The sequence below is a fragment of the Puma concolor genome, chromosome D4 (assembly GCF_028749965.1).
Source record: "Puma concolor isolate L17-30 chromosome D4, mPumCon1.1.hap2, whole genome shotgun sequence".
Taxonomy (NCBI): Eukaryota; Metazoa; Chordata; class Mammalia; order Carnivora; family Felidae; genus Puma; species Puma concolor.
The window spans coordinates 51,972,895-51,988,476 of NC_141679.1; the positions used below are offsets into that span (position 1 = coordinate 51,972,895).

The window sequence follows — 15,582 nt, forward strand, 5'->3', positions numbered from 1 at the left end:
GCTCGAGTCAGAGGGATTTTACTATCAAAAATTCTGAAATCTTCGTATCAGGAACCTACTATTTTTGGATTTTTAATGTAATGCAGCTCTAGGCTTCTTTAATTTTGGCACTTATTTCCATTTTTTTAAGTTTATTTATTTATTTTGAGAGTGAGACAGAGAGAGAGCAAGCAGGGGAGGGGCAGATAGAGAGGGAGAGAGAATCCCAAACAGGCTCTATGCTGTCAGCATGGAGCCTGACACGGGGCTCAATCTCACAAACTGTGAGATCATGACCTGAGCTGAAACCGAGAGTTGGGATGCTTAACCGACTGAGCCACCCAGGTGAACCCCGTGATATCCATTTCTAATGTAGTTGTCTACCATCCTTTTAATGCACCCACACTATAGTCACAGTGCTATGTTCACGGTTTCCCATACAGACCACAAATACTTCTTTGTCTTCGCTCATCTTCATTTTCGGTACCACCTCTCCCCACTATCTTCCTCTCTCCTTATACACCTAGATCCTGCCTCATGAAGCTTTCCCAGATTGCACCGTGGCTCAGTCAACTCACCTTTCTCAAAATATCTATTCGGTATGTAACATGCCATTTGCCCATATCCTCTCTTGGGTCTTGCGCTAGGTATTTTGAGACTCATGGACTCAAAAATATGAAGAGTCACTACTACCCTTTCCTTCTTCGTCGGTAACACTGATATTTCAGTTAGGTGCTGCTACCTTCCCTGAGCACTGATGTCTCTGCATGACACCAGGGATACTTCCAGACCCTACCTGTTTGAGTACTATTAATTAGCTGAGTAGCCAGCTCCTTGTTTGGGTAGTCAGTGATTAGCCAGTGATTAGTGTTTGAGCAGCCAGTGGAACCCTCCAGTTCCTCAAATGGACACTATTCCTTAGGCAAAGTGGGAGACAATGCCTCCGTTCCATTTGCTATCATCTATTAAATGATAAAAACTTGGTATCCATGACCTTATAGATGTAAGAGTAATATCTCATGAATATTAACATATTACAGAGGAATTTAAGCTCTATGTCACAGTTCTTTATTTCTCTTTAAAATTCTCATATGACTCATTTGTGAACGGAAATGCTATGTTGGGGACAAATTCAACCAGCTCATCACATCACTCTGCCCCTCTGATGACTAAGACTTGCTTATTAGGTCAGGTTTGTCTACTGATTCTCTTCGTTTAGATTTTTTCTTCTTGGAAGCCCCTCAGTCCCCAGCTCTGGAAGCTGCCCCCAAGGAATCTCAGGTTTTCCCAAATACGAATCTTCTAAATGGATGTAGCTTAGGCATAATCACAGAACACACTATCTTCATATCATTTATGCTATCCATTTTACCGTTAATCATTTACTCCTTCAAGTCATAATTTAGTCATTTATGTGTTTTTTGTCTTATCTCTCCATCTGGATTGTAAGTTCCCTTGGGACAATGAAGGGAGTATCACAAGATCTGAGAAGGAAAACACTATGTTACGACATTGTAGATATTAATAAATATTTTCTGAGTGATTTTGGGGGAAATGTTAAATGAAGCAATAGACAGAATGGCAAAGAATGGACTTCTGAAGATGATATGAAAAGTGTGCAGGCAGTGCTCATTAATTCAGCAAACATTTATTGGGGAGGTACTAAATATTCATCACTTGGGTAGTTACACCAGGGACAAAAGGAGATCTCAGTCTAACAAAGGTATTCAGTATGTTCAAAGGTATATCTTTTTTTTTTTTCTTTCATGACTGTAACAAATATAAACTTAGGGTAGTATGGGAATGAAGGCATGCAAAGAAACCCAAGAATGTTAAAAGGTTATGAATTTCATTTCTTACCAATAAACACAGTGTACTACTGATGAAGTTATTAGATCACCTAAGGATCATCTTTGTGTGATTTCCTTTATGTATAGCTACTACTTGGAAGTTTGTTTCAATGAAGACAACATCCCTTTGCAGAAGTACAGAGTTCAGGGCAGAAGTAAAGCACCTTCAAGTTGTTTAGATGTCATGGTGATCTGAATGGTTGGTCTTTATATATCCAGTAGTAAATACATTTGGTGCTCTCCAATTAAAGAACTGGGTCATTCTCCCTGCAGGCAATTCTAAGTGGGTAAAGGCAATGTGCCAGGCCAGTACCCAGTTTTCTGTAGTGACTTTCCTTTTGGATAAGTGCAAAATGTGTGTTTTTCCTAACAGTCACATGGCAAGTGCCTAAATCTTCCCTAGAATAGTCAGACCTTGAATTGACTCACATTTAAATATTAAAACCCAGTGATTGTTTTGTCTATAACAAATAACCCTTATATCCCTTTTTCCTAACCACATAAGATAAACAATATAACATATATCCTACAAAATTATTTAAAATGGTCCTTTTAAAGAATTTCATTCAAATACAAAATATCTGCTGACCTGCAAACTCTGAAAAGTAGCTGTTTTAATTTTGTTTTAAACAGGAAGAGTTACTGAAAATGAAGGTAGGTGGGATGTGAATGCATGGGCAGAACAGGGTGAAATTTACAAATACCTAGCACACACTATAAATGTCACTCTTTGCCAGTAGGAAGATAATTTTATTTTAAAACATTAGAATAGAGTGTGCAATTTGGAAATGCTGGCAAGGAATTTTACTTTTTTTTTTTTTTTTTTAACACACTTAATTATTGTTGACAGAGACAGACAGAACATGAGCTGGGGAGGGGCAGAGAGAGAGGGAAACACAGAACCTGAAGCAGGCTCCAGGCTCTGAGCTGTCAGCACAGAGCCCGACGAGGGGCTCGAACCCATGAACCACGAGATCATGACCTGAGCCTAAATCTGACACTTAACCGACTGAGCCACCCAGGCGCCCCTAGGAATTTTACTTCTAATTTTTTTAATGTAATATTCAAATTTGAATGTCAGTCTAATTGATTACTAAACTAAATAAGAGAGTGCATATCCTTTTGTTTTGACCAAAGCCTCAACTGGCTATTAAAATATATCCACTGTGATAAAATGTCATGTGCCTATTCATTCTTTCATCCATTCATTAATTCACTTATTCATAAATACCTATTAAGGGACTGTTAGGTGTCAGGCATTTTTTTTTTTTTTTAATTCATTCACTTATCATCACTTCTTTTTGTCAGGACTTATTTTAGGGGTAAATATTCCTACAATAGGTAAGAACCAGTTCTGGGCCTTAAAATGTTTTTAATCTGGTGGGAAAGGGAAATAGAGATGTGGACACTAATACAGACACTAATGTGGACACTAATAATAATCAGCTAATACAGTGGGAAGTGAAATCACAAATAGCAGTGTGTTTGTTGCTAACTGAATTATACTATCCTAAGGCAGATCTGGCATATATTTACATTCATCTTTATGCATTTGGAATTACTTGATTCTCATTTGTAACAGATTTGTTTCCAAGTCTAAATTGCAAATACCTCCCTGATATATTCAAACCTCAGCTACTGGGTTTCTGCATTTGAAAGATTCCTGTTTGAACCCATGACTGTGTCCAAATAGGAAAGAAAATGCCTTGTGGAAAAGGCAAGCTGAATTTGCTATTGATATTTATAATCCAAGCATTTGAGGAAACTTCTATGTCCGGTCCCTGAGTTCCACTTAAATTACACCCGTGATTACATTTCACAAAGGATGCCAGATACAGAGGCCAGCCACACACTCGCCTAGGTAGAAGATGATTACACTTGGCAACTAGAAAGGTACTTAATGCAGTTACCTACTCATTCATTAGAGAACACAGTTTGAAACAGGAAGGTTATTTCCAAGATATGAGTCCCTTTAGGAGTAAATGCATCCGATTGACTAGAATGAGTTATGGGACATATCACCTAAGGGTGAGACAACTACAGCTCGTGGGTGAATGATATGCAGAATTTAGGACAAATGAGATCACACTATAGTTTACCATTCTTTTCAGGAAAGGTATTTTTTTCTCTTTTTTGGAAGTTCTCCAAATTATATCTTTTAGAAGGTTCTGGCTTAAGAATTCCCTTGGATGAAAGATCAGTTGGAGAAAATATTACCCATTCCGCTGATGAAGCATGTTTTCATTCTGCTGCAGGCTCATCCAGGAAACAAAATGTTACTTTTTTAATAAAAATTATCATAAATTAGCTTAAACATTATACTGTAATAACTGTACTCTTTTGGCTTACATCATATCAGATTTGATAAATGAATTTATATCAACTACATACAGGAGATATTCAGAAGTAGGGTAGGAGACTTTCTACTAGAGGATATTTACAAAGCTTTAGAGCCTAACTAAATTCCAGTAACATAGACACATAAAAAGGTATTTAAGCTCTTAAAATTTTTCTATCAGTATTAGTTTTCCATGTACTTTGAATTGTTCATATAAATACTAACATTTTCATGAAATCACATTTTCGAGTTACATTTAAATACCATCTGAAATATTTCCAGTGTTGCAGATAGAATTTTTGTTTTTAATCCTGATAATTTACATCATATTTGGCAGCCCACAACACTTATACTAAACATTCTAGAACACACTGTTCTTTTCAACCATCCCATAAAGGCATTTTGGCTAAGCAAAGGCATAGAAGAGAGTAAGGTTGGATTACCAGTCATCAAAACTGACAAAAAATTAAGTGACCTAGTCCTAATGTGATTGAGAAGAAAAGGCGTATGTTCATTTATACATGCCAGCTCTGTGGGATACAATCATTCTGGGAAAACAGGAATACGTTAGAATTGATCTCTGCCTTAGAGGACTCACATTGTGGTTACAGAAGCAGATGTAATGGAAGTATGGAGAAGGAGAACTATGGAGAAGTATGGTAAGGGGTTGAGAAGGACAAATAATAGCCAGATATGCATGACAGATGGTAACAAGCACTGTGTGTGTAGTAACACTAAGAACCAAATAAAGTGCATGCATATGAATGTCTCAAGAGGCAAAAAGAGACACATTGAGAAATAGCGCTTTATCCTCAAGGTATGGAAATGACATGTTGCTATTTGCTCTCAGCTGTAGGTTTGAATGGATGGAAGACAAAACCAAAGATAAGGAAAGGTGAAAAGACTTCTGTAGCCAAGCATTTTTTAAAACCAAAGACAATTCTTAATCTTTGAGACTCAGTTCTGGATCCACCTCCTTCATAAAGCTTCCCTGAGACCTCTAGCCTCCCAGGACTTTTTCTTCCTCTGAATCTGTTGTTTCTGTCATCTATCCAAGTTCCTGCCTGACACTTACAGTACTGTCTTTTTTCTTTTTTGCTAGTGTTACATATCTGTGTTGCTTGGCACAGGCATCATAAACTCCTTCAGGGTAAAGTTAATATTTAAGAGTAGCGACGGTCTTTAATCTATGTGGAAGTGAAAGCAGACAGAAATGGAGACTGTTTCCTATGGCCTTGTGCCCCCGCAAAAAAGGCTCTCAGCAAATGTTTCCTAATGATGGTGCTAATGATGTAGCCTAACACTAACTGGCTTTGGCTTCATAATTAGGGCTGCATTTTGAATGTGTAAAATGTAGCTGTGTATACAGAATTCTCCTACCAAGAATATGAAAGTGAGGTTACCCTCTGAAGAGTAATTCCCTGCTAAAAGGAACTCTATCTATAAGGGTCGCCTTAAAATTACAATGTCTCTCTGGTTGAAAACAAGGAGATGGAGAACAGTGTCAAGACTTGGCTGATATGAGGTCACCATCTCGCGGTCCGTGGGTTCGAGCCCCGCGTCAGGCTCTGGGCTGATGGCTCAGAGCCTGGAGCCTGTTTCCGATTCTGTGTCTCCCTCTCTCTCTGCCCCTCCCCCGTTCATGCTCTGTCTCTCTCTGTCCCAAAAATAAATAAACGTTGAAAAAAAAAAAAAGACTTGGCTGATATGAAAAAGAAAGTTATAACCTCATATCTAGAGTAACATATCTAGAGAAGGGATATACTAGAGGTGATGGTATGTTTGGATCAAAACACGGGAAATCCCAAAGAGGGGAAAATGTTAGCATGCTCATAGGTTGGGGGGAGAGAAAAAAAGAGGGAAGAGTATGTGTGTATGGGGCAGGCAGGGGGGAGAGGTAGAAGAAGAGGAAGAAGAAGAAAGAGGAAGAGGTGGGGGAAAAGGAGGGAGAAGGAAAAAGGAAGAAGAGGGAAGGAGGAAGGAGAGGAAAAAAGAGAGGAAAAGAAATGGGAGGGAAAAAAAAAAAAAAAAGAATAAAAATGTGACTGGCCAAAACCTCTGTACTTAACATCAGAGTTGTAATCTTGTGGGAAAAGATGGTTCAAGATCATTTATATTCCTCTGACCAACAATCCTCCATTTATTCAGGAAGGGAGTGGCAATTGTTGCAGGTAAACCTAAACCTTTTCTTTTTGAGCCAGTCCTTATCATAAATTACTACACCAGCAAAATGCAATTGGCTGCAAAACCCTTTGTATATGGAACATACACCTCCAGATCAGTGTTCCAAAAAAGCACGCTGGAAAATGATGTTAAATCACTCTGGTGCTCTCTGTTAGAGGAAAGAAATGCTACATAGATGAAAGACAATACATTACTCAAATTATTTTTAAAGTTTACTTATTTTGAGAGAGAGAGACAGACAGAGAGAGAGAGAAAGAGAGAGAGAGAGAGAGAGAGAGGCAGAGAGAGGGAGAGAGAACCCTAAGCAGACTCTGTGCTGTTAGCATGGAGCCTGACATGGGACTTGAACTCACAAACTGTGAGATCATGATCCAAGCTGATTAAGAGTCAGATGCTTAACCGACAGAGCCACCCAGTCGCCCTTCTCAAATTATTTTAATTGTGGCCATTTATGTAGGTATTCAAAAAATTACAGGTACATAAATTGTGGCATTTATGCCAAGAGTTATTTATGAAGTCTATGTAAATTCTCTGTTGAAAAGAGGAAACCAGTTTGTTAACTGGTATCATTAGCAGCAAACACGTGCTCAGAATCAGGGCCCATCATAATGGCCCTGCCCTGCACAATGGCCCAGGACTAGCACTAATGGGCCCTCCATAAAAAAGAGATACTCTACCTCTTAAGCAACTTTCAAATTCATGGAAAAGCAATATGCACACATATGCAAGAAAAAATTACAAAATATAAAAATACATAGTACAGCAAATGTACTCGCATATATAATGGCATAAAGATTGGAACAGCAGTCTCAGGAACTGAAAAATAGGATAATAATATAATGGAATACACACAGGTTTTAGACAAAGGAGATCTTGGGAGATCTTGCCCTCACACATACGAGCTGTGTGAGCTTGGAAAAGTAACTAACCTTTCCAAGTCCCGGTTTCTTCATGTTGAATATGTGTATAACTGTGTCTATATTTCAGGGTTATTGATATAAAAGACTTACATTGATCCCAATATTCAATTGAGGGTGGGTACCATTATTATTTCATTCCTACTGTCCTGTTGGATGCAGTAGAAAGAGACATGATATAATCAGGTGTTGGTTATCATATTTCTGCAGAAGAGACTTTGTAAAGATTGACTTCAGCAGTATCTTAATTTCATGCTAAATCTTATCCTTAGAATAAATAACTCCCTTCTAATGAAATGTTCCCCGTGCTCACTCAGGGATTTCTTGCCACTCAGTTCAAACACATCACACACATGCTATCGAGCTGGTAACCCCTGGCATGATTCTGCTTCTTGACTGCCCAATCAACTGCACAGCCCATCACTTCAGCTACTTCCAAACCACGGTGCATCCCTGAATCTCTCTCCTCTCCACCAATGGCTTCCTCTGCCCCTCACCAAGGGCAGCGGTGAGCTGCCAGGGCAAGATGAGCATCTTTGTGGAGCTGGCTCTTTGCAGAAACTCACAGTCCAATCCTAGAAAGTCCTTCGCCAAAGCCTGGAATCCTTTATTTACCTCAGAGTGATTCATTTTCAACAGACCCTCCCTCGGTTTTCTAGTCTACTTGTCTTCCCTCACATCTCAGCTGATTTATCTAGATTCTGCCATTTTTTGACAAGAATAGGGCCACCCAAAACCAACAGTCTATGAAGCACAGGCCAGAAATTCATGGAATTGTCTCTAATTTATCCCCGTTCTTCTCCTATATGGTTTTAGGTGGCATTTTGTGAAATTAATCATGACAGTTAATTTTTAAAGTATTGTTTTACCACGTCAAAAGTAGTTTTAATCCTAAATTTTCATTTTAAAATTAATAACAGTATTTTTGTGTAAAATACATGTAACAAAAGGAAAGGTTAAAGGCATAATTACATATATACTGCTTGATTAATGTCAGGGACCTCTAAAGACAGTATCTATGAGTATATGTTAAAGTAGTATTTCCATATTAGAGAATTATGTCAACAGATCAGGATGATTTGTTTGCTACTGTCAAATATATGTTAATGTTTCCTTTAGTGGCTTTCAATGTGTTTTATTGATTCTAAAGACTATAATTTGGTATGAAAAACCATTCTGGTCATATTTGGTTTTAAAGAAAATGCTATTCACCTCAATATCAAGGCACCCAGCAACGTGATTATAATATAACCAATAACGGATTGGGCCTTATCTTAAAGTCATAACACTAACCACAATACACAGACTTGCCATCATCCTAAGAAGGAAGTTGTTGCTATAAAGAGATTAGACCCAAGATCTCCTCAAAAATCCTGAAGAAGAGAAGTGCTTATATAGGAAAATGACAATTAAAACTAGCACCACAACAACTAACAGTAATTGAGTGCTTATGAGATGTGTAAATGCTAAGCATTTTACATATCATTTACTTCTAGGGACTAAGGATAAAATATTCTGACATTTCGCTGAAACAAATGATCTTCTAGGTAGAACTGCTACATCTATAGACTATTAGTAGTAATAATAACAATAGACTATTAGTGGTAATAATAATAATAATAAATATCAGTAACTTTTATATATCAGTAATTTATAAATCAGTATATCAGTAATTTATAAATAGATATATTTTTATATATATCACTTATTTATAATGTGTCAGATATTCTGCTGAGTGTTTTATATGTGTGATCTCACTTAATCCTCACAATTATACATGGGACAGCTACTACTACGTGCGTGTTACCAGTTGGGAATCAAAGTTCTCAGATGATAAATGACTTACCCAAGGTCATATAATTTGTAAGTGTCAGAGTTTGGATTCAAATCCAGGCTTTACTTAAAGACAGGGCCTTTAACTGAGATAGTATATTCACAACCACAATTTGCTATAACCTGTCTTCTTGAAATATGAAAGGGTAGCTTGCTAGGATAGCAGTAGTCTAGTGACTTCTACCCAGAGAAATTCACACCCAATAGCATGGAAACAGGGAAAGCCTTACTTCTTTCTTCCAAGCATTTGGGATCTATAAAAATAAAAATTCAAAATTTGTGACTGTAAAATAGAACCATACTTTACTTATAAAAGCAACAAGGCATTTAATAATTTTTTTCTTGATCCTTTATTTTATATTAAATCATTCATATGCATAAAAAAATTTTGTCATCATATGATTTAAAAAAAAAATCTTTGGCTCAGGTCATGATCTCATAGTTTGTGAGTTCAAGCCCCATGTCAGGCTCTCTGTGCAGAGTCCTCTTCGGATCCTGTCTCCTTCTCTCTCCCCTTCCCCGCTTGCACATGTGCACTCTCTCTCAAAACTAAACCTAAAAAAAATCTTTCACTAAATAATGGCAGTACTGCAAGCTATAAGATGCCTTTGATCTAACACTGGGCAAGATGAACCAAACGCTAGCTGGCCTCACTAAGAAGAGAGCAATTATATTTCCTGCTGTTAACACAGAAGTTATGAATTTGATCTCAAGCACAATTTTTGATATTCATTCATTCACTCATCAGATATGTTTATTGAAAATGAATGTGTCCCTGAAATTAAGGTCTTAAGAGAAGAAAGACAAAGACGTTGGTCTCACAAATATTACATTATAGTGAATCATATCTACATTTCCTTAGGTATGCATATTTTGAAAGAAATTCTTGGATTTTTCCCAGACTACAAGAGAAGTTCACTAAAAATAGATGATTCAGTCATACAAAATGTACTGAATTTGGTGTACTACTGGGGAGCCTTCAACAATGGTAATTTTCAACAAAATAATTGGGGTGAAAGCTGGGCTGTGAGTTAGGAGTTTCCTATAGCAAAAGTGTGAATGCACCCCGGCTCATTAGAGGACTATGTCAAGGAAGGTTGGGCTGAAGTTCACCATCATTCAATTTGTGTCTTCTTCAGGCTCCCTACCCCGGTTATTTTCCACAGCTTTAAAGTGTTCCCTATCATTTTGGCCAAATGTGCACAGTGCTGGAAAGGACATACTTTCAGCAGAATTATTTAATTAGGTTTAAGTAAGCACTACATGCCAAGTAGGGTAGCTTTGCTTTCTGGCCATAAAAATGTGCCTGCGATGCACACTGCGTTCCCAAGGAGTGAAACAGTGATTGATGGGATGATAAAACAATGAAGGGAAGGATAAAGCCTGAGAGATAAAAGTCTCAAAAGGGAAATAAAGTAGGGTAGCAGCTGCCCCCATCTTAATTGAGGCATAAATTTCAGGAACAGGATCTGAGGTTTAATTTCAAGCACATACTGGGAGAGAGTTGTGAGTGTGTGTGTGTGTGTGTGTGTGTGTGTGGGTTACCCGTGTAGATGATGGAAAACATGTACGTTAACTTTTCATGGTTTGTATTAAGAGTTTTCAAACCACTTATAAAAAAGGAGAAAGTTGCAAATGTAGAAGTTTCTGGATTATCACTGAGAGATACCCATTTAGTCTGAATCAGTGATGAGTAGGACCTGTTCCAGGCACTGGTGACGCAGCACTAGAAATGACACATTTATGCACTCATAGAACTGTATACTCTGAGTTTACCATTTGTCTCTGCACATACCTTCCTTGCCCCTAGGGATCCCATGCTGTGTCTTTAAGCACAGATTCAATTACATCAGGTCCATATGATAACACCGTAGCTGTGCACGCCAAACACTCCAGTCCAGCCCCTACCTATATCCTCCATCTCTTCCTGTATGTCTCCCTACTTTCCAGGGGCAAGTCTCCCATTCTCCAAAGGTAACATATATTTTTACATCATGGTGGCTTTGCCATACTGTTCCCTGAACTTAGAATGCTGTTACACCTATTTCCCATCAATTAAAATTCTCCCTACTTTTTTTTGTTTATTTATTTTTATGAGAGAGAATAAATAAGACAGAGAGAGAGAGAGAGAGAGAGACAGAGAGAGCACATGAGCAGGAGAGGGGGAGAGAGAATCCCAAGTAGGCTCCCCGTTGTTAGCACAGGGTCCCATGAGGGGCTCGATTCCATGAACCCTGAGATCATTACCTGAGCTGAAATCAAGAGTCAGAAGCTTAACCAACTGAACCACCTGAGTGCCCTTCTCCCTACTTTTTAGCGATGCAGCTGAAATGCCTCTTAAGCCTCAAGACCTTTGAATACTCCTATCAGTTACAACAGTCCTTCATCTTAGTTTCTGGAGAATTCTGTTTGAAATACATCATCAAACTTTTTAGTTCATTTCACCCAAAGTTGAGCTGTTTACATGGCAGTTTCACCCTGCTAGATGAATTCAGGGCAAGGAAGGTTGTTAATTTGTTACTGGCCACACAGTGCTTTACATCCTGTTGACATTCAAAAACTGAATTGTAATAAATAGGTAGCTAAAAGTATTTAAGATTCCTACAAGACTTTTTATGATGAAATCAGTTGCCTCGCTAAGTTCTCCAGGTTCTTAGAAGACCTCAAAATAAGAATAGTTGCACAGGTAAGAATGTCCATTGCTCTCACCATACATGGGTGCTGTGTAAACATTTTCGCGAATCATGCTGGAGACTGCATATCCCATAACATGGGGCATGCTGTTATCAGAAGCGCTTTTGAAAACCTCACCTTTTATATTTTGTCTTTCTTGCTTAATATTGCTTCTCCATACAAACATACAACAATGTAATCCTGAGCTAGGCAAACCTTTACTTTTAAAATGAGTTAAGAAAGAAAAATTGCTTTTAAGCTAAGGAACAGTACAAATTGTTATGGCTTTGTTATAAACTTGTGAGAAGCAGAGTTGGGAAGCCTTGACACTCTTAACTTTATGGAGGAGCTAACATGCATCCCTCTAAAAAACACAACTACCATCATTACAACAGAGAACAAAAATGAATTTAAAACTAATATAAGCTATAAAACTATAATGTATAAATTTTCTGTTCCTTTTTAAAGAGTTAACCTTTCACTGGGAAAATACATGAATTCACTGTCAAATCTTTTATGTGCTTGGGGCCCTTCTACAATATATGTTTTTATACAGAACAGTAGAGTGTACTATCTCTGTACCTCCTAATCAATAGGATTCACTTTCAAAAGGTTGACTGAAGAGAAAAGAAGTTATGTTTCTTGGATCAAAAGCGCTTGTACACTTTTTCTATATTGCTAACTTACAAAGTTCAGAAAGGTATTCTAAAGAACAAAAATGCTGATCTCACAGTACAGGAGAACTCTTCCTTGTGACAAGATTAAAGAAGTGCTAGTAATTGCATTATCACATGAGGCCCTTCAAAACTGGTTTCATTTTATCCTTCTTTTTGTCTTTTTCTTCTAAGTCTGATGTTTTAACATGGAACCCAATTTTGTTGAAAATAGAGAAATAAGCACAATCAGGATGGAATTTATTTTGGACTCAGATATTAAGACTTAAACATTTAAGAATATGTAAATCTGGGGCACGTGGGTGGCTCAGTCCACTAAGCATCTGACTTCTCTCTGACCACTCACGGTTTGTGGGTTTCAGTCCTGCATTGGGCTCTGTGCTAACAGCTCAGAACCTGGAACCTGCTTCAGATTCTGTGTTTCCCTCTCTCTCTGCCCCTCCCCTGCTTTTGCTCTCTCTCTCTCTCCCTCTCTCTCTCAAAAATAAATAAATAAATAAATAAATAAATAAATAAATAAATAAATAAATAAAACAGGTAAATCTATCATGAGGCATTCTTGTTATAATCGTTTGCTTCATTCTAATGCGACAAAGCACAGAAGCAGGTTGAGGTATAGTCCCTTTTATTTACAGACTAGCAGAACTCTTGTAAGTGTGCATAACTCCCCCTTGCCACTAAGCACGACAATTGTCCACAACTCAGTTTATCAGTAAGGATTTCTGCCATGAGTCTGGTCATCTATACTACTTCTAATAAATTTGAAATCTGTGAGTATTTTGATTTTTTCTCTCTTGATATCATCACAGACAAATAAGTTATTATGGGATTGGGAAGGCTTATTTATTATACTTTAAAGAATCAATTATTTTCAGTCACTTCAGAAGTTCTCTTTTATATCCAAATAATTATCTTAGGCTATAATTTATTTATTGATGACTGAGTTCTACCTACTTTATTTTCAGAAAGTAAGAAAGCTGTATTGGTTTAAATAGTTCATTCAAGTGACTTAGAATAATCTCCCTCCTTTTTTCTCAATTAATGCATTTTACTTATATTTTCTGTTTCTATAATTGAACTTAAAGAAAATCATGCTTTGGGATGCCTAAAATTCAAAGAATCTGAAAAAGCTTTGATGGTCTCAAAGTCAGAGCACAAGAATGACTCCTGCTTCTCCCAGGTAATTGTTGATAACAGATTTAAATTATATTATGGAGGAGGCAGACAGTTAAGGAGAGAGATAAGAAGGTCTGACAAACTATAGGTAATGGTTGAGAAGAGTTTCCAGAATGCAATAGATAAAAGTAGCAAAAAGAATACTTGAATAAAAGCGTAACATTTTAAAATCTAAGAGCCACAATAATAATGAAGGATGTCATTGTATCGCCATTTTAAATAATACTTACATGAACCGAAATTGGAATGATAAATACTTACAAAGAAATAAATGGCAGAATAATGGTATAATCTTCTAAATTAGAGTAACCCTGAGGCATATTTATAAGATCATATGCTATAAACCGACACTCACATTTCGATAATGTGTATAGTACAACAACTTAACAGCAACACTTTTCCTACAACACCTTCAAAAGTACACCTGCTTATTCCATTATAGTTCAGAGTAGTTACTTAAAGAGGAAATCTCCTTAGCTTGCAATTTTGGGTCTGCTTTATATGTATCTTAAAATAACTCCTTTCTCCTCTTGAGAAAAAATGGACTCAATTATTACTCTATACATTCTCCTAAATCCAAGGGAGTACCATTCTTCAACAACCTGTTCAGTGGACTTAGAAAATAAATAGAAAAGCTGTACATTTATTCAATGCATCTTGGCAACACACTAAAACCCTTAGAGCAAATGATAAATGATCCAATGTCTTCTTCAAATCTTACCTGGTTTACTCTTTTTAAAAATCCAACCCTTGCTGTCTATCATGCAAAGCTCCTGGCCACTGGCTGAAATCCAAACTGGGTAGTTGATCATGATAATTCCAACATGTCATGGGCGGCAGCATCTCTCAGAGTCCCACAAGCCAACTGCTTGAAGTGAACCTGCAACAAACAAGGTATTTCTTCATTTTAATGGAAAAATAGTGAACCATGACCTAGGTCTAGCAGGCATCACTAGTTAATCAATAATGGAATCATGAAAGAGTATGTGAAGGGCCACAAATGCCTCTCAAGATACTGATAAACATTAAAGCCAGAAGACTGAAGTTTATGAGCTTCAGAAGGTGTTTTTGCAGAGTGCACGGTCCTCTTATTGATCTATTTAAGCTGTTGGTATAAATAAACATTATTGATATTAAAACCCACATATTTTTGGTGTGTACCCCTTCTCTTTCATGTAGGTGACCACTTGGGGTAATCAGAATAATTTTCTGACTCTACCTATAGAACTCTTAGGGTAACTGAGCAAAGAGATTCAAAAAGGCCAAACTCATCACCAGCTAAAGAAATTCCACATGTTGGTTTAGATCAAGGATAGTTTCCTTTGTGAGTTCTGACACTCTGGTCACTGTCAACATTCACTGTAAAAAACGTGCATCACTTCTGTAGGAGAGCATGTGAGAAACACCTTTAAGGGGCATATATGAGGTCCTGCATATTCCACAGCTACCTTATCCATGTTGAGACACAGACTATAAAACAGTAACCAACATGAACATATTGTGGTCAGAATCTGTACACAAAGGAAATGCCCACAGCCCAGGGAAGTAATTACATGACTGAATTTGGGGACAGTGTACTACATACCTAATGTTTCAACTATCAATGTACGTATGACTAAATATGGTGTTTAAACTTTTAAGCATGTTTGATTTCCATTCAAGGAGGAAAAAATAAACATGCATAATCAACAACTCTTATTATACTCGTACCTGCCACACAAATAACTCTGTTCAACAGAAATTTAGGAAACCAGTGAACAGATTAGCTTATTGGGCTTTCCAGGATAGACTTTAATAACTATTAGGTTTTTTGTTTTTTTTTTTAGCTACAGCAACCATATTTAGTTATGCAAATACAAAACCAGAATTATTATTATTTTCTAAATAGTGCAACAGAAATGGTTGAGAGGCTATTCTAAGTCTGTAGGGGGACTCATGTGGATGATTATGTGCTGCAG

General features: G+C 37.3%; 1 protein-coding gene across 4 annotated transcripts in view; it reads right to left on the reverse strand.

Moving 5' to 3' along the window:
* Window positions 1-15,582, reverse strand: part of LINGO2 (leucine rich repeat and Ig domain containing 2) — a 506,668-nt gene that overhangs the window by 299,835 nt on the left and 191,251 nt on the right. For all 4 annotated transcript variants that reach the window (XR_015243594.1, XM_086685450.1, XM_086685451.1 and 1 more), the window contains one exon: window positions 14,346-14,504. The gene's annotated coding sequence lies outside the window, so the exon portion shown is untranslated. The remainder of the gene's footprint in view (window positions 1-14,345; window positions 14,505-15,582) is intronic.